Genomic DNA, 20759 nt, shown 5'->3' with positions numbered 1-20759 from the left:
GCACAAATTCAACGTTCATTTTTCATACAGTACAAAGCTGGAAAATAACAATCGTCTGATTGTTCTTCGCGCGTGCATTCTCCAACTTCTGACTTCATTCATCATTTTAATCATCTCCGGCCTCTTTAAATCTAGCCGACAGAGAAATCTGTGCTGAATCAGCTCAGCAAAATAAACAAACACGACTTACTCACTCGTTGCTATCGAGCGAACATAACCCTACAGGGCAGATCGAGTAATATTGCACATTTAAACATACATCCATTAAGTTTTAATCTCGACCCTCTCTCGCTTGATTCGGTGGAGTTCTGCTGTTATCGTGTTCCAGCTTGTTCCCATTCACTCCCTCCGCTGCAGTGATGATGTTGAGTCACTTCAGAACAGCAGAAACCAGACAGCCATTGACCACTTTGAGCGCAGCCGCCCTCAGCTGATACACAATCCACAACAAGCAGCCGAACCGAATTCTCCTTTCCCACTTGCTGCTGCTGCTCCTTCTGCTTCACTGGGCAACGAGAGTGTGATGAATGATCGTGTGTATAAATATTAAATCAAAATGTTTGCGCTCAAACTGGACCACTTCGGCAGCACGAAGTCGCCGCTTTGTGTGATGAAAGCAAGTCGAGTGCCAAAAATACAATTAGTTTGATATCCTCCCACGCGGGGAACGGGGGCAAGGAAAACAGCTCAATGCTGAACGCTCTGCATGTAGCATCAAATCCCATACGTCAAACACGTCTGGCAGCTTGAACGCGTTTATCGTGTTAGCTGCAGCAGCATTGGGCCATGTTATGGTGAGATGTGCTGTGAGCCGGCAAAACATGCTGCCTTTTCGGATGTCTTGTTTGAAGAGAATTGGGATAACACATTGCACAATCAAATAACGTAAACATATTTTCTATGTTTCTTCTGAATATTTTCACAGCGAACGTGAGAAAAAAAGTGACAAGCACGATTTTGTTTTGATAATTTTTGATATCATGAAGTTTTCATTTCATTTCATTGGATGGAAATAGTTACCTATAGATATAACGACGAAATTTTTTTTTAAGATTTCCGTATACATAAGAAATGTCAATGGATTGTTAAATATCTAACTAATGATTTCTAGAAGGGAAATGAATCCTGAGAATAACTTGAAACTAATATTATAAAAAGTTCACAATTAAATATACCTCTTCAATTATTATCACATTTATTATACCTGTTGAGGCCCTATAGTATAATTCCCTACCCCATAGCAATAAGGCAACAATTAATAATATTACCCTAAAGCTACAGCTATACACACAAAATAGCAAGAGAGAGAGAGAGAAATTAGGAGAAATACCGTGATCACCCGAACAATCGTGGTCAGTGGTCGATCTATATGACCACTGACCCCGAACCAAAAAGGGTCAGTCGAAATACATTCCTCATTGCGATAACACGGTCGTCTTTCGTACAATAGAAAATTTCGTGATAATATCTCCCAATTCCAAAAGTACCAAAAGTAAGTGCTTGTCCGCGACTTTGGTGAAAAAGTGGGAAAGCAAAGGTACATTTACCCTCCCCCACCGGTGAGAGATCTACTGTGCGCTGTAGATAGCCAAATTCTGTTAAGTGCTACCATTTCACTGGCCCTTTTGGCAGCTGTTTCCGGCGGCGAAGAAAAACCTTCGGTCCAGCATATACGGCCAACTGGCTCGTACAATTCGTGTTCGAATTCGACGCAATTCGTGTATTCGCCGGGAAGGATTTTCGTCCGCGTCGGGAAGGATTATTTTCGTATCCGTTACCGCGATCGTTCCACGTTAAATCGGTGCAAAAATTCCAGACAAAAAGGTGGAAAAACGACTGGCTGATTTGGGAATTATGAAGAAAGCATTATTTGTCCATCGTGATGGTGTGGAGAAATTTGTGAACGACTTTCAAGAAGCGCGTGATTCATGTCAGGTACCGGTTCGGATCGAATCTCTGGATCGAGTATATCATGAATTTTTGGAAGTGCAAAGTGAAATTGAACAATTGGACGATGAAGAGCAGTTAAATAGACACCTGTCGGAACGAGCGGACTTCGAAGCGCGTTATTGCACGGTGAAGGGATTCTTGCTGTCCAAGCGATCCGCAGATGCCAATCAAGCGGCCCTGAATGCATCGTTCCATCATCCACCAGCAAACCAAGGTACATTTCACCTTAGGCTTCCGCAAATAGATCTTCCCAAGTTCAATGGGGATTTCTCAAAGTGGTTGTCGTTTCGAGACACCTACACATCGATGGTGCACTCGAACGCCGACATTCCTACCGTGGCGAAACTCCAATATCTCATCCAGTCACTAGAGAGCGAGGCACGCAAGCCGTTCGAGAGCGTGGATATCGAGGCCGACAATTACGGTGCCGTTTGGGACGCCCTGCTAAAAAGGTATGACAACCGCAGATTTTTGAAAAAGCAGCTCTTCCGTAGTATCTACGACTTCTCATCGCTCAAGAGAGAATCCGCCAACGAGTTACATGAGCTCGTGAACGAGTTCCAGCGCCACGTGAAGGCCCTTGCCAAGTTAGGTGAACCCGTCGAGCATTGGGACACACCTCTTGTAAACATCCTGTCCTACAAGCTCGATCCAGCTACTCTTCGCGCGTGGGAGGAATCAGCAAGATGCAGCAAGTCAGCAAGATGACGTCAAGTACAACGACCTTGTTGAGTTTCTGTACCAGCGGGTACGAATTCTGAAATCTGTGGCAACCGATCTACTACAACGTTCCCAACCGGTTCAAACAAAGGTGGCCGGCAACGTTGTTCCTCCGAAGAAGTACACCCAATCCAAGGTCGCTGCCAACGCTGCTGCATCCGATAGTAGATCCAACCTTCCTTCGTGTTACGCTTGTTCCGGTAAACATTTCCTCTTCCAATGTCAAGTTTTCGCCAAAATGCCCGTCAGCCAACGAAGAGAGCTGGTATCCCAACGGAAGATTTGCTGGAACTGCTTCCGAAGTGGCCACCAAGCAAGACACTGTTCCTCGAAGTTTTCCTGCCGAATCTGTCGAGATCGGCATCATACGCTGCTACACGATCCATCCCAGTCTAGTAAGAGCTCTTGTACTCCTCCCATAGCATCGAATCTTACCGAAACGGCACAAGATCCACCCATGTTGGCTATCCCAGGGCCGTCTACCTCCTACCAACAAGTAAGCATGTCGGTTCAGTCCCAAGCCAGCACGGTTCTCCTCGAAACAGTCGTTCTCCAAGTCGTCGACGATAATGGGCACGTTTTCCAAGCCCGAGCTCTTCTAGATTCCGCTTCGATGTCGCATTTCATGTCCAAAGATCTTGCGAACCTGCTCTCCAACTCCCAATCCAAGGTTGATGTGTCCGTAGCTGGAATCGGACAATCCCACCGGAAGATCAAGCGTGCAGTAACCACCACAATCCAGTCAAGAGTCGCGTCTTTCTCTACGAAGCTTCAATTCCTCGTTATCGAGCATCCCACGGCTGACCTACCTACCATGTACGTCCAAATCTCTTCGTGGAACCTCCCTAATGCGCAGTTGGCTGATCCTGCGTTCCACATTCCCAACAAGATTGATTTGGTAATCGGTGGTGAGGCGTATTGGGACCTACACACCGGGAAGAAACTGGACCTAGGCCCAGGTCTCCCCTACATCATCGAGACGTACTTTGGTTGGAAATTCTGCGGTTCAACTTCCCAATATTCCTCCAACTCAATGGTGTGTACCATATCCAGCACTGATGCCCTGTTGGATGCAACTCTACAAAGGTTTTGGGAGATCGAGACGATTCCGAACCAATCCGTCCATTCCAGCACGGAGAAGGCCTGCGAAGAGCTCTATGTAGCAACAACAACTCGTGATTCTACCGGGCGATACGTAGTTCGCCTACCCAAAACGGACAATCCGGACGTCTTCTTGGGAAATTCGGAATCCATCGCCGAACGCCGATTCCGTCTCGAGCGTGACCCCAGCATGAAATCATCCTATCACCAATTCATGGAGGAGTATGAGCGTCTCGGTCACATGATACATCTGAACGAACCCGTGGACAACTCGATTCCACACTGTTATCTCCCGCATCATCCCGTATTCAAGCTATCGAGTACCACCACGAAGACGAGAGTCGTGTTTGATGCAGCGTGCAAGACCGCATCGGGATATTCCTTGAATGACCTCCTACTTGTCGGACCTGTCATTCAAGACGATTTGTTGTCACTCATCATGCGCTTTTGTTTCTACCCCATTGGCCTGAACGGTGACGTCGAGAAGATGTACCGTCAGATGCTTCTCCACAAGGCAGACCGACCGTACCAGAGGATCAAATGGCGTACTGATGCATCCCAACCGATAGCTACCTACGAGTTGCAAACCGTGACCTACGGCACTGCTTCTGCCCCATATTTGGCCACAAAAACTCTCCAAAAATTGGCGAGTGATGCGGCCCACTTATTTCCTTCCGCTGCGAAACCAGTAGCCAACGATTTTTACGTAGACGACTTTCTGTCAGGTGCCGATGATGTCGAGTCAGCCATCCGAATTCGACGTGAAGTATCAGCGATTATTATCACAATTATTATACCTCTTTAAATAACAGATTCTAGATTTTTGGCTCCTAGTTTCACCATCTGATGAGCCATAAACATGGCGCAATATAGCGGTTCGTTTTATCATAATTTTCTATCGCTCTCTGTGCTAATAATTTCATTATGTTCGCGTCAGAATCCACAATCCACAAAAGTCCAAAAACCAGGAAATATAATACATAGTACAAAATCTAAGATGCAGAATCCCAAATCTAGTATCCTAATTGAAATTCCAGATTATAGGACATAAGATAAAGGATTCAAATTCCAGATTCAGATTATAATCAGTATTCACAATCCAAAATGTCTCAAAGTCTAGATCCCATACCCGATTTCGCATATAGACCCGAGTATGAGTTCATGAATCCTTCGGGAGCCTGCTAGGAATGGTTAGCCGATATAAGCTTTAATATGAATTTAGACACTTAATTTCTTCATCTTTGCATGATTTTGACGTAGGAATACGTTTTTCGTTTCTGTAAACTGGTATGAAAGCTATAAGCACAGGTGCCTTGGTGAACAATCATGACTGTTCATGTCGTCAGCTAGAAGCAAAAGTACTAAAAGATACAAGTACAAGATACTTTCCTGTTTCTATTTCTCTACCGACGGATGTGCAAAATTATTCGCCTCAGAATAAGGGTTATCATATCTACAAAATAATCTGTATATACAGCCATTCCATGCCAAACCGATTCTCAGATTTTCGTGGAAAGTGGAAATTTTGTTCTTTATCGCAAACCATTAGACCCGTATTTTTGATTTTTTTTGTTAGGGTGACCATTTTAGGGTGGTCCGAAAAATCAAATTTTTCCACTTTTTCCAAAAAATGGCTTTTTTTAAATTCATCATTTTTCAACTACTGAGCCGATTTAGATGATCGAAATATCAAATAAAAATCAATTAGCTGAGATCTTTTTTGAAAAAGTACCAGAGTTGCATTTTGGTTTCGTTATTATCGAGTTGCTGTCGAGTTATTATCGAGTTTCGTTATTATCAGAGTTGCATTTTGGTTTCGACTAATTACGGAATAATTACGGTTATCTTTCAAAAATCATAACCTAAAAACAAAAAAATAACGCCTCTCTGGTTTCGAGATATATTATGTAAAAAATTCTCAGCTTTCCAAAAAAACTATTAAAAAATATTGCGCCTTCGGCGCCGAGACCTTGAAAACCATAAAAAACAAATACAATAAATGATAACGAAACCAAAATTCAAATTTTGTGCAACTCTGGTATTTTTTTCAGTTAATTGGCTTTAATTTGATATGTCGATCACATAAATCGGTTTAGTGGTTCAAAAGTTATGAATTAAAAAAAAAAAGTTTTTTTTTTAAAGTGGAAAAATTTGATTTTTCGGACCACCCTAAAATGGAAACGATCCCCCTAACAAATAAAAATTAAAAAAAACGGGTCTAATGGTTTGCGACAAAGAACAAAATTTCCACTTTCCACGAAAATCTGAGAACCACTATATCGGTTTGGCATGGAATGGCTGTATATAAATAAATTTTTCATCCTCTTTGAACTTAAGAATATGTAGTTACACATTTCAGATTTTTTGAGTTTCATACTGATTTACAGTTTTTTTTTTTGAAATGGCGTTCCAATATTCTTTATGGCTTGTTTTGAGGATTGAAAATAACTAAAAGAATCATTGGTACGCCTTGACGTAGGACGACGTTTTTGGAAACATACAACAAGTACAAATTAAAAAGCTAGATATCGGTTGTGTCACGAAAATATTACTCAAGCTGGTTCTTACTGGAATCCGTCGTTAAACGCAACCCAGAGAGGTTCAACTACGACCGAAAGATTTTGGAAATTATTAACAGCATCTGAAGTAAACCACACGAACCTACGTTGGTTTTGAAGCTGTATAAACGGAAGCTACTGAACTGGGCGAGAGCAGAAAAAATATAAATCTAAATAAAATCAGAACCTGTTCATATCCCATGTATATGCAACTATACAACTTTATAACTATTTTTCAAGTATTGAGAGTTGATACTTAAGCTAAGATTATGCTTCAAATTTGAACTTATAAATTTTATACAGATTTTCTGAGAAAAACTATCATAAAAAGATTTTTTAAGATTTCAGATTTTTTTTTAAGAATGCATTCTCAGAGTATGCACGAAAGAAACACATAACACATAAAATTTAAAATAAGCGACACGTTCGCTTCATCTGATAAAAACGAAACTGTCAACTTCATAGAAATTTACTTGTGCCCTAGCCGTTTAAAACTCGAAGGTTATCTACAATTAGGTATTGGCATGTTCAGCTGAAGCTTTATCTCATTTCAGAAAGTATATTTTGTTGATTGAAGCGCCTTCATCTATGAAAAAATAATTCCAAAAGATCATCTTCGATAGTGCGTATTAGTGTCAAGAAACATATGAGCATCTCCATGTTTGCAGTTTTGCATAAGCTTCGTTTACGAATTTTATCTTGGAAACCTTTGGTCGTATAGAAAAAACCGTCTAATAAAGAGTTGCAGAGACAAAAAAAAATACTAAGAAAGAAAACTGGAAAGGGCCTGGCCGGGTAAGGGAGTAAAAAGTGCCCCCAAACCAAATCACCAGCTGTATGGCAAATATTGTATAGGATATTAAATAAGAAATTTTGGCGGTTTATTTGAACCCCTATGTGGTTTAACAAAGGATCTATAGTGAAAAACGTACTTTTTCGTTTATTTCACGCTATCCTCAAAAGCTTCGAGATAAAAATTTGAAAAAAATACTGAATGTGCATCCTTCTACGGTGTATCAAGAAAAATGGTCAAGAAAAAAAATCTCATCAAAAATTTTAATACTAAAAAAATATTGAGATTTTGAATTTTTTTTTTAGGATTTAGAGATTCAGTACTACTCTAATTCATATTTATATGTGTTTCTACGGCTTTTCTAGATATGTGTGTTTTTTTCAGTTTTTTTTCAGTGTTGCGCGGTACAAAACAAATATTTCTTTTTATATTTCCAACGGGTCTGGCTGGGTAAGGGAGTAAAAAGTACCCCCAAACCAAATCAATAGCTGTATGGAAAATATTATATAGGGTACTAAATAAAACATTTTGGCAGTAGTACCATATATTTGAATCCTTATATGGTATACCATAGGATCTATGATGTAAAATGCACCTTTTCGTTTTTTTCACGCCATAAGTGTATCGATCAATATTTTCAAACAATTTTTTCATCAGAAAATCAAACACTAAAAAAAATTAAAATCAGATTTATTTTTATTTTAAATAATTTTTTTATTTTGAGATTCAGTACTATTCTAGTTTGTATTCAAATTTCTTCCTACGTCTATTTTAGGTATATGTGATTTTTTTCAGAATTTTTAGAGTGTTTTTGGCGGTACAAAAAAAAATATTTTCAGGCATTTCGAAATTTAAAAAAAATTACTGTGAGACCCAATTTTACTCAATTTGTTTTTGAATGTGTCGTTTGTGTTGTTTGTTTCCACATGTTGCGTAATTTTTCCTTGAATTTTTCAGAGGATTACGGGAAAAAAATGGTTTTTTTGGCCTTTGGGCATTTTAAATTTATTTTGAATTTAGATACCCATTATTGCTCTAATAGTTTTAAAATTTTGTTTTTCATATGTCTAAATTTTGTCGTTATATTCAGAGCATTGTGCTGTACAATTGTTTTTCTCGTATCTTAAAATATATGAAATTATCTTTACATTGGATTTGAATGTTTTACCAAATTCATAGAAAAACGATTTCAAGAAAATAAAAATAATAATGCTGACGATGAAGAAAATTATTTTTGTGTCTCGCAATGCTCTTAAAAATTCAGGAAAAATTACGCCACATGTAGAAAAAAAACACATACGAACGCATTTAAATAAGGATAAGAGCATAAGTTGGTCTCAAAGTTATATTTTATTTTCAAAATTTCGAAATGCCAGAAAATATATAAAATTATTTTGTACTGCGTATTTAATTTTTTTTATTATTAGATTTTTTGATGAAAAAATAGTTTGAAGATTAATATCTTCAAACCTTAGATATACGATATACCTTAGTAAGATGTACTTTCAGTATTTTTTCATATTTTTGTCTCAAAGCTTTTGAGAATGGCGTGAAAAAAACGAAAATGTACGTTTTTCACTATAGATTCCATGTTAAACCACATGGGGATTCAAATAAACCGCAAAAATTCCTCATTTAATATCCTATACTATATTTGCCATACAGCTGGTGATTTGGTTTGGGGGCACTTTTTACTCCCTTACCCGGCCAGGCCCTTTACACTAAATTTTGCATAACTCATTGTAATGTGTGAACACTTGAAGTCTTCTAGTCGAAATCTTGAAAATATATGCCAGGAAGGAGGAGTTTCATTTCTTTCCATAAACAATAAACGTAATATTTCATGAATTATCGTAATCCGGTGATGTTGCATGATATATTTTCCAATCAGAAAAATCCGTTTTTATATATATATCTGCAACAAAAGGTTTCTCTGAATCACGATATTTTTTTCTAAAAACGGCACTTAAAACCTTCATTTCGAACCAACAATATTTTTATTCTATTCAAACTATCCTGAGATAGAGAAAATTTCCTGCGTACAGATTCTAACTGAAGCCAGCTCTATGACTGCATTTCTGAATTGGATTTTTTTTTCCAATTTTGATATAAAGTTTCAATCTAAATGCAAATAATCAACAAAAAGGCACCTGAAGCAACCAATTTATTCAATCCAACGGTTTACCATGCTAAATCGCATCGTTTCCAGAATATAATAGTCCAGGTATCGGAAGAAATTGACGCAAAAAACTGCCACGGTAAAAACAAAATTCCATAACGCACGGCGGCACCTTCTGTACTCGTCGCTCTTCCCAACCAGCAATTGACCGGATGGAAATCCAGATTAAGCAAATCGTTGGTAAGCTTTATTGAATCGAGGCACGCATCACTAACGATGCCGCCGTCGATCACACCGCTGCCATCCTGCCGTCGCTTCTAAACGAACCTCCGTCACGCAACCCATCGACAGCATTCGTTCCGTTCCTTCAACAGACGGCTTCGTTGTACAATCTGCATACTGATACTTGTTGAATCAAGCACTTTCTTATGTAGCATTTCTAAGGTGATAGGATGAAGTTTTCAGTCGAATCACTTTCCCCTTGGACATTGGCAAAATGTCTATGTCGCAAGCGCACGGTAAGACGTGTGCTGAATGCAATCAATTTTGCAGATTGAAACGGATCGACTGGTTCCGCTTCTACGTACTTTTAGCACTATAACAACGCTCATCTGAATTGCCTGTTAATTGATTTACCACAGTTCAAATTACCTGTCGAGCAAGTGTGCGTATAATCACGTATCCAACTATTGTCGATTGGAAAACTAATGATAATGTTGAAGATTTCCCTTCGGTGTCGAAGCGAGCACATCGGTGCGATTGCAGCATCCCAAGCTTCCGTTCCTCGGAACCCAATGACATCATAGGCGCTTCGATAAAATCTTTCTCGAACAAGAGAGAGAGACGTTCCAGTCTGGAACGGAATAAGCTCTGTCAGCCGTACCAGGCTGGGATTTAAATTATTCATGAAACACGTTGATGATCCTGCCTTCTATCTCTTCCATAATTTTACTCCATCACCAGGCAGGCTGTCTTGCAAGGCTGTGAGCTACATACATCCATTCCTTCCATCGCCCCCGGTAGCCGAGAGATTGAGCACAGTTGATATGCAAATTAGGGACCGTTGCTCGGGTCTCGTTTTTCTCAGCGGAGAACTCTATGGGGCCCGACAGGAAGTGTCAAAAAAGGCCAGACACACCGGAAGCGCGCAGAAACTCCTCTAGGTCTCATCCACTTTGTTTTGCATTTCCGCCGCCGGGGAACATCAGTGACCGACCAAACAACACCATCCAGTTGGGAGGTAAACTTTGACGATTAAATTTTAATCAAACTGTTTTGTGAGAGTGACCACCGGCGGAATGTTTTTCCCCAAGTAATATCAAACCTGTTCTAAAAATACACTCTTGATGGATCAAGAAAAGTTTTCTGATTGATATAGAGATATTTAGCATGGCTGTATATTATTTTTCTATAACTCTCATAGATAGATTTCCTCTTACCCGGAGACACAGTATGGAACGATTGATGCTTACCTAGAAGAGAAAAATAAAACTAAATTAAAAGTGTGTCAGAAATAACTTATAACAAGGTTGGGCGTGCATCTTGCGGTTAGGAGGTAAACAATAAATTGAATGGAATGTTTATCACCCCAATGCGTCTCACACAGAATCGTTCAGTCCGCGCGGTGCAAATCGGAAACATCTGTTACTATTTTTCGGGTCATGATGATTCGCGTTCGAAAAAAGTAACGACAAAAATAAACAGCCGCGAGGCACAAATATTTGATTGAGCTGTCATTTGTCAGGAGAAAACGACCTTGCAGAAGAACCGCGCGCCGCACCGACTGGTTTGGGTTGTCCGATGCACATCGCAAAGTGGGAACTCATACCGATCCGAGGTAATATTGGCGATGACGAAGGTGACAGGCACGGGACACACACGAATCATAGGTATACACGCGAGAAAGGTGATGTCGAGAGTGCACAAACAGCTTCGAGTAAGGGGACAACAAATTCGGGGGTAGTTGCTGAAAATTGCATTCGCTACAGGAGGTCGCTTCCACTTCACGACGACCGTCCCTTCGCGTTTGAATTGGTTTGTTTCCACTCGGTTTGAATCCGTGTGTATGCTGCTTTCCGCACTGTACTTGATTCCATTTATTTGGGTAGATTTGGTGGAATTATAACCTAACTCGAGAGGAACGAGTATTTGGATTATGTTGAAGAGCTGTTGTTGAGTGGTTTAAATGTTGTAAGCGTTTGAGAAAAGCAAATTTATTTTCATTCCATGAATATTTTTGAAAATCGAATTGACATTTAAAATTCAAAAGAGGTAACGGATGATGAAAACATATTAAGTATTTTGTTACACAATTGTATTTGCAAAATTGGAAAGCAACGACAACGTGAGGCCGAACGTTGTCATGTTGTGGAATACTTTTTTCGCGAATCTGATGTTATTGTGGCCATTTCTCGTGCAGTGATTTCAAATCATAAGAAATCCAAGTTCTTACTCACTCTCAATTTCACCATTCCTCATGATGAAGCAAGCTTTTCTTGCATTTGACAAAGATCCTCATCGAATAACATTTTCAATTAAACGTCTGTAAATGTGTTTGTCCTCAATCCACTCCGACAGTCGTCTACATCAATATTACCATCTGTTCAAAATTGTGGAAGCAACCATCCAATCAACTCGTTGCGTTACAAGTCGCCGTTTATTTTCTAAAAGAAGGAGAAAAACAGCCCTTCTTGCAAATGACGATTGTTTGACCCAAAATCAGACATTTTCACATAACACAAAGTCGCCAAAGCTAAATTACTAATGTTTTAAAGGTGGTATATGGATACTCGATGAGTTGAATGATAGGAAAATCATTGGTTTCTCGGTGTAAATGCAATGGTGCACCGTGGTTTGGACTCCTTAGAATCTTTGGTATCATAAGAATCTTTGGAATCTTCAAAATCTTTAGAATCATTAGAATCGTTAGAATCTGCAGAATCTTTAGAGTTTTCAAAATTTTCAGAATCATTACAATCGTTGGAATCAGTATAATTTTTATAATCTTTAGTGCTTTTACAAAACCTTTAGAACTTTAGAATCTTCAGAAGATCTTATAAAATCTTAGAAAAACCATTGGGCTTGCGATGTAAATGGAATGGTGCGCCGTGGTTTGGAATCTTCCGAATCGTTAGAACCTTTAGAAGATCTTAGAAAATGTTGAATCACCGGTCTTGCTGTGTAAATGGTGCGCTGTGGTTTGAGATCTTCAAAATCTATAGAAACTATCTTTGGAATCTTTAGAATTTTTATAATCCTTTAAATCTTTAGACAATCTCAGAAAATGTTAGAAAAATAATTGGTCTTGAGGTGTAAATGGTGCGTCACGGATTTAAATTTTAAAAAGTCTTTAGAACAATAAGAATCATTACAGAATCTTAAAAAATGCTGGTCTTGCGGTGTAAATGATTTATCGTGATTTGGAATCTTTGGAATCTTTAGAATCTTCAGAATCATTAGAATCCCTAGAATCACTAGAATCTTCAATCTTTTATCATTAGAATCTTTGAATCTGTACAATCTTAGAAAATATTAGAAAAATCATTGATCTTGCAGTGTAAATGGTGCGCCATGGTTTGCAATTTTTTGAATCTTTAGAATATTTAGAATTGGAATTTTGAGATTCTTTAAAATATTTACAAGATTTAAAAAAATGTAACATCATAAATTTTGCGGTGTGGCTTGAAATCTTCAGAATCTATAAAAGATCGTAGAAAATGTCAAAAAACATCATAGGTCTTATGATGTAAATGGCACGTTGTGGTCGCACCGCAATCTTCTTTTAACTAGCAATAATCGCACCTCCGTAAAACCTCATTGGTTACGATAATGCCACTGCGTAGAGCTAGAGTCTTAATCATTCGGTATGAAATATTCTGCGGGAAAAAATCCCGACTTGACAAGCAACCGAGTTGCCGCCGATTGTGTGTTTTTAAAATCGAAAAAATTAGAGTTGAACATTATTATTTTTTCCGATTCGATCCAAGGAAACCAAGGTTTGAAAAGGGCAATGTTTATTTTTCTTATTTGTTTATTGTTTATAATTTTGTCTAAATTCATGTTAGGGATAGATCATATTCAGCAAAACTTTAGATAATGTTAAAATATGAGCTTTTGTCAAAGACGTCAACATTTTATCTGTTATAGCTTTTGAAATATTGGGTTGCCCGAAAAGTAATTGACCATTTTTTTCATCTATGTAAATGTGGTGTCCGTTCTTCACGATTTAACTCGAGAATGAAGCAACGGATTTGAACAGTCAGTATCATAATTGATGTGTCTTAGTCGGCGTCAGGTTTATATGTTCGAAATGATTTAAATCAAAAAAGCAATTCTGAGCGGGACGAAATTTGCCGAGTCAGATAGTTTCAAATAAAATACATTTTTTTGTACATAGGGTGAACTGATAAAGGTGGGATGTACATTATTTTAAAGCCTAAACTCTAAAGTTTATGTATTTCAATATTTAATATTAAATTTTAATGTTTTACGGACATTTTTTTTTTGTCTTGGTGTGTGGAGATGTAGTGGACAAACATATCGAGAATATATAAAGAATCGATTTCTTTCTATTTTTGCAAATATATTGTGGACTAATACAATTTTTTGCTAACAAATTCAATTGCAAAGCCATATAATCGTACTAACCCGATTACGTTCCTGTAGGAACATTCATTGCAAATATATTTTCGTTTGAATGAAAAGTTTCCCTTTCAACTTTGACTGACAACTTTCAGTACAATTTTTTTGAAAAAGAATATTTCATATTTTTTAAACATTTTACTAGGATTTATCAACTAAATTTTTGAGGCCTATAAGTTTTTGGATTAATTTTGAGTTTCTTCTATCTTTTTAAGATAGAAATTCTCGAAACTATAATACCATAACAATTTTAGTCAGGTAATGAAAACGTTTAAATTTTCATTAAAAAAAACTAGCTGACCCGGCGAACTTCGTCTCGCCCAAAACAGTTTTATTTATTTATTTATGTTTATGTTTGTTTTATATTTGTTTATATGAATACTTTCAAATATTCACGTTTTCTTACTAAGTGAACGTTCGTGGGTCCAATCGCAGAATTCTCCATTGATTGATTTCGTTCTGACCCTTTACAATTCCCTTTTACTATAACTTTTTTAGTACTTCTACCAAAATTGGTCATTATAATATAAAATTATTTTCAGACACAATTGACATTCAAGATTCTTCAATCACTTGCAAATAACATGTTTCTCCGTTGCTGGAATACATGTTCGATATAGAGAATATTATAAAATAAAGACAGCTCAAATTGGACAATTCCTTGCGCTTACCAATAAATTTGTCCTTCCATTTTTATTTGTATAGATAGAAGATATAGGAAACCGTTATTTCGCCAGAAAATCAATTTCCCATTTCGGTGAACTAGCAACGCTACAATGATGCTACAATTACATATGTGGGAATTCAATTTTCCGAATTGTCCGACCGTTCTTCAGAGTTTTCCAAAAATTTTCCGAATTTTCTCTACGCTATTATATTGATCTATGGGAAGAGACGAATACAGCTAAATAACAACACAGTTTTCCGCCTAACAACAAATTTGGCTTTCTATTTTTATTTATATAGAAATGATTTTTGCAAATTTTACAACAATTTGCAAAAATCATTTCTCTCGAAACAGTATTTTTTCCTAATTCTGCAAAAAATATATGAAAAGCTCATACAATAACCAACAAGTCATCCATACAACAAATTTTGTACGTCTTATTATTTTTGCGTAAGTCATTTCTGTGAAAATCAAGAAAAGATTGGTCCTTCTCAAAAAGTAGTAGATTCCAAGTATGCAAAATTGCTTGAACGAACAATATATTTACACTCACAACATTTCACTACAACCTGAGATGGTGTTGCTAAGTCGAGTTGGTATGAAATTTGTCTATTGTGTATCCTGTACAAATCCTGAATCCAAATAGTACTAGATTAAAATTGAGCGTATGTGTTAAATAGGCCGGAATAATAAATTTAGTTATACAGTTTCAGAGACTTCGAAATTGCCTAATTACCCTAATCGACAGGAGCACATAATTGAATAAACCAATATAATCTGAATTATTATTCACAGTATCCCCGGGGTTCCTATAATATTGGGTTATATTTTCTCAAAACAAAATTCTTATTCACGATATCTGTAGATATCTGTTCTGTAGACTCAACAAAAAGGGCGCTATTTTAGTAATTCCATAATTGTTTTTGAACTAAATTTCCAAAATTCAATTTCGATTGTCAAACACAATGGAACATCACATCACTAAAACCACAAGTGATTGGAATCAATCAAAAGGCGTTTCACAGCCGTCGCCACCACATACAATGATCTCGACACAATTGAGCAACTGCAAACCCACGCACAGCATATGATTCCATCCGGTTCTTGAATTTTCAGAACGAATAATACCGCATCTGACACGGGTTCAGCGGCACATTCACCAACCACTCACTCACCCACTCACCTGTTGCATACGCCACTAATAGCACTCAAATCCCGTGCATTCTCGGGGATACGAAAGTGGGTCAAGTGAAGTCCGGACTTTGCTTCCGTTCCATCCTAGCATTTGATTAAATTGAAATCGCTATTTTCGTCATACTGTCTGTCGTTGGCACGAAATCGGCGACGACGACGACGACGATGACTTCGAACGACCTCATCCAATATAGTACCGTGTGGTCTTATCCGTAAGCCTTCCGTCCGCCGAAACGCGCTATATGTTTCTTATGTGGGCGTACGAAGGAAAGTGTTGATTTAATTTTTGCATGACCGAATACCGACTACCGCCGTGCGGAGCATGAGGAAGCGGAAAATTGCCTCAAAACATCCCACCAGGAACCAATGTTGTTAATAATACATGGGCTGTGCGCCGGTGCCAAAGTCACTGAACGGTTTTGGATGCATATAGCATATTTGTAAGTTGATGAAGTAATGGTTCGTTTACGATTTTTTTAATCGTTAGCTACGATAACAAAACAATGCGCGAAAGAAGGGGGCAAAAATGGGTGTTGATTGATTTCCACTTGCATGCAGAAGCAATTGCAGACGCGCTCCGTCAACCAGCACGTGTGTGCAGCCTATTTACTAAATTATGCGCGAAAATTCGCCGTAAAATTTAATGGACAATTTTGGATTCGAACATGAAAGCACAGTTTAGGTGCATTCGATCGTCGAACGAAAGTCTACTGACCGGAGTTAATTTGAATAAATACCATACCTAGACCGTAAAACACTCCGGCACAAAACATAGGCATTGTAATTTGATTACCAACAGCAGAATAGCACTTGCGGATGGACATGTTCGCGGAGCGGAAAAGGAGAACCAAAGTGGTTGCGTACTTTGGTGGATTAACTTAACTAAACAACATATCTATTATTCATTCAATTTTTTCAGAATTTCATCGATATAATTTTAAAAGAATGAATAAATTGTCAAAACAGTTTGACTCTAGTCCTCGCCGTAAATTGTATCCTAATGTTAGTATTTCATATTTGGAACAATTTATTGAAGCATTGGATTCGATTGTGTTGTTTTTGGTTCAATTGTGATATTTTTTCAGAGTCAAAAATGATAGCTGTTCTGCTTATTTAAAAAGCGAATTTCGTGAAATGTGTCTGTTTATTTGAAGTTTTTGAAGGTATTTTGGTGTGTCAATGAATGATTATAGTAGACGCAATGACGAATGTTTCACCATGTAACACATCAATTGGGGCAATTATACTAATTTTGACGGAAAATGCCTTTAATTTGCTTTTGACGACTTTTTTGTGATGTATCGGAGATAGTAGACAGTTAATCGAAGTAATTTTATATAGGCGGGAGAAATAGTAAATATGGAATTCATGCTTGGGCGATTTATACAACTTTTCTCCGTTCTAGGGCTTGTTCAGATGCGTCATGGTCAGCTTTTTGATAAGGGCTATTCTTCCAATTCCAGTTTTTGAACCTATAACTACTTCAATGAAACGACTTTGGATTTATGGACCATGGACTGTCCATTATAATTATTGGGTTTTGCATAACGTTATATGTTCGTTCCGATGCATCGGCGGAATAAGGTAACTGCTCTGTTGAATTTGTTAGAAATGCAAATCTTTTCATTTTGACGTAGAACTATGTCTAACATTTTATTTTGCTTGAGATAAATAATTAAACGATTGTGAAATGTAGCATTATTTAAACGTGGCAAACGTACCACATTTGAATTAGCCCGATTTGTGCTCCTCAAATTATACCGACCAAAAGAAACAATCAGCGGAATACGCTTTCCCCAACAAACTTCAAAACCAAGAAGCCTGAGGAAATCGACATTGCAAATCTATGCAATCTGCGGGTACTTTTGTACTCGCTAGCACTTGTGCAGACCGAATTGTGTTTCTCTAACACGGACTACAAAAACCGGGAGTCTGGGAAAATCGCCATTGCAGACACTGAAGGCGAATGAACCTCCTAACACGTACTACAAAAGCGGGTTACATAACGCTTTAGCTTGATTATTCAAGACGGCGTTGGAAAATATGCCTTCATATCTTCAGCACACTGAACTTCTACACATACCGTTTGGTGATTAGGCAAAATGTTGATAATGGGACAATATGTTCACAAATATCTGGTGCCCTTTAAAAAAACAGTGAAATGCTGGAATGTACAACTTGGCGCCGGAAACTTTTCTTCCAAGTGCTTGTTCATTTTTTTTTATCAGTTGGAGGATTTATCAGAGATAAGTCTAACAGTACTGATAAATTTGATCGTTCAACCAGTTATAGATGGATACCACTTTGACTTACTCTATATCAGAGGCGTCGGCTGGGAGGGGCGGTGGAATGAACCAAATGAATATAAATAATTATGATTAATTTTGCTTTACTGGCGGGAGGGGGGTCTTCTTTTCCAGAAGCTTCGGAATTTCATTAAATGAACTAAATGTTTAGTTACATCTAATTCTATCTAGGATGTCATTGAGTAATTGCAAAAAGTTAATTAATTTTTACGAAAGTTCAAGCCAACGAGAAGAGTTAGTGTTATATTATTGCATCATATATCTGAACAAATCTGGACGAATCATAGAAAGTCTGCACTAGACAAAATATAGTCTGGATGTCAGGGTAACATGCAAGAGTCTGGAAGATTCCAGATAAATCTGGAAGGTTGGCAACGCTGCACTGAAAGGTTGTATTATGCGGCGCGAAATATTGACACCATTGCAAAGTAAGGACTGTTTCGAAAAGTAATATCAAAGTTTTCAAAATTAAAAAAACAGGAAGTGGGTTATATCTATGGTATAACCGCAAGGGTGACGTAGGACTATCGTTGATTTAGAGATCATTTGTATGAAGTTGAATCTGATTTCATTCTGAATGAATGAATATTTGGAGAACTTCGAAAACGAGAGCGTTACGTTGGAGGCACAAGGTTTTATGCATCCAATATTGGATACGGAAATATCCTACTGATGGGGAAGAATAATCTTCAGAAGCTATCCTGTTGATTGCGATTGATTGAAAAATCACAAAACCTAATGTATTTGGTCACAGTGTTACATGGATAGAAAACATTAAAATAAACTCTTTCATATGAATGTAATTTTAAATTCCCAGAGGAACTGGCAGATCATTTTCAGTAACGATTAGATATTTCGACATTTTCTGGATACTGGATACTGGAAGCCCACCAGTGGTTATTGCTAACTCGATAACCATCTGTTAATAGCACTTGATTGAAACATATTTGGTCACAGTGTTACATGGATAGAAAACATTCAAATAAACTCTTTCACATGAATGTATTTTTAAATTCCTAGAGGAACTGGCAGATTATTTTCCGGATCTTTCTCGATCCAAACGGAAAGAATTCCGTGCGTGTATGTGTGTGTGTGTAGCGGCTGCTTCGAGATCTTCCCGGGGAACCGTTTGTAGCATCACTCTCCTCCTGATGGATTGCCTTCTGGCCTAAGGTGCACAAACAGGCTCTTGGTGACATCGTTCATCCGCGCTTTCATGATAAATGAAGAGCTTCACCACAACAGCGACAACATGCTCCAATCGTCAATTAGAACTGAGTGGATTTCCGAGCGGCGCTCGCTTATATACCGATTGGTGATTTCAATAGCCTGTTTTGAAAGCAATTTTAAGACCATTGAAACAAATTTTTGGATCAAAAAGTAACAAGTATAGAACGCGTAGACATTTTATCTTTCGAATGAAGTGTTTATCATACCATTTCGTTCAGTTGTTTAGGAGCTATTAACACTCAAAATCACGGTCTCCGGCGTAACGCTTTCGTTTTCGAAATATTGATTTTACACCCCGGTATAGAAATGAAAGACGTAGTCCTACGTCAAAATTCGTTAATGTTACTGTTGAAATTTTTGTTTGCATACTTTTTATTCTTGGCTATAGTGATGACAGACAGTAGAGTGAATAATTCCCACGGATCGCTGTGGAATGATCGTACCTTGGATTCGACACCTCCCATCAAATTATGCACAGTAGCCTCCATGCACTTCCTGGACATTGCTGATCAATTCTTCCAGAAGTCTGAAAGGTTCTGAGACTCTGTACCACCCTTCTTGAATTGCACACACACCTTCCTGGCTTTTTGGCCTCTGTCCTTCGCTTTTCCAGCTATACTTTTCCTCCTTTGCTACTATCCAGCATTCTTCCGATGATTTTCTGTCCTAATTTCCACCAATTTCAGTTTAATTTTCTTCGATATTTCCACCTCTATTTTCCACCAATCTACATAAAAACAAATTCATTTATAACATTTTCTCTCTTCTTTCTTTCCAGGTATTTCAGGCTTCCGGAAATTTTGTTTTTTTTTTTAAATACTCTTTTCTTGCTGCAGCTATTCACGAATTATTTTCCAGAATAAATAAACCCTTTCTTGTCAACCACTGACGGTTTGTTGCTACTGAAAATCAGCTATCTTTTTCTTCAGTTCAGCCGTGTTGACAATTCTCCAGCCCGTAACTCCGCTACCGGACCACCGGTTTGCCGGATTCACTGTCCTTTGCATTCCAACACCACCAAGTTCGCTGTGACTCTTCTATACACGCCACCAGTCGTCCGTACGTTCGCCTGTCGGATTCTTCCATCTTTCTCTGCAAACACCTCCTCTATTCTTCCTCGTGTCCAATTCTTCCGTTACTTCCCATCCGTGATGAACACCAAATCACCAACTTTCAGATCCTTTTGATTTTCGAACCATCTCGAGCGTTGATTTATCGTGAGCAGGTATTCCTTCTACCACCGCTCCCAGGACAGCGAGTGCAAAACCTCCAAATGCACAGCTCTTATAGTTAAGCATGTGAATAACGCCATCAACCTTTTCTGAATCCTCCTGTGACCAACCGTTACCTCGATCGGCCCCAGGTAATCTACTCCTACGTCATTGAACGGACGTAGTTGTGGGGAGATTCGTTGAACTAGTAGTGGAGCCATCAATGGAACTTGTGCACGACTGCGCGACACCATACACCTCATACATCC

The 20759-nt window shown here is 38.2% G+C and overlaps 1 protein-coding gene and 1 pseudogene across 3 annotated transcripts in view; both read right to left on the bottom strand.

Annotated features, from left to right (window-relative positions):
* LOC129772840 (rap1 GTPase-activating protein 1) overlaps positions 1 to 20759 on the bottom strand; it is a 280874-nt gene that overhangs the window by 169219 nt on the left and 90896 nt on the right. The window lies entirely within an intron of this gene.
* LOC129780755 (U4 spliceosomal RNA) lies at positions 12937 to 13087 on the bottom strand (annotated as a pseudogene).

This window comes from Toxorhynchites rutilus, chromosome 3, assembly GCF_029784135.1.
Source record: "Toxorhynchites rutilus septentrionalis strain SRP chromosome 3, ASM2978413v1, whole genome shotgun sequence".
Classification (NCBI taxonomy): domain Eukaryota; kingdom Metazoa; phylum Arthropoda; class Insecta; order Diptera; family Culicidae; genus Toxorhynchites; species Toxorhynchites rutilus.
The sequence above is the reverse complement of the archived record's forward strand: the minus strand, read 5'-3'. Positions and strand labels throughout refer to the sequence as shown.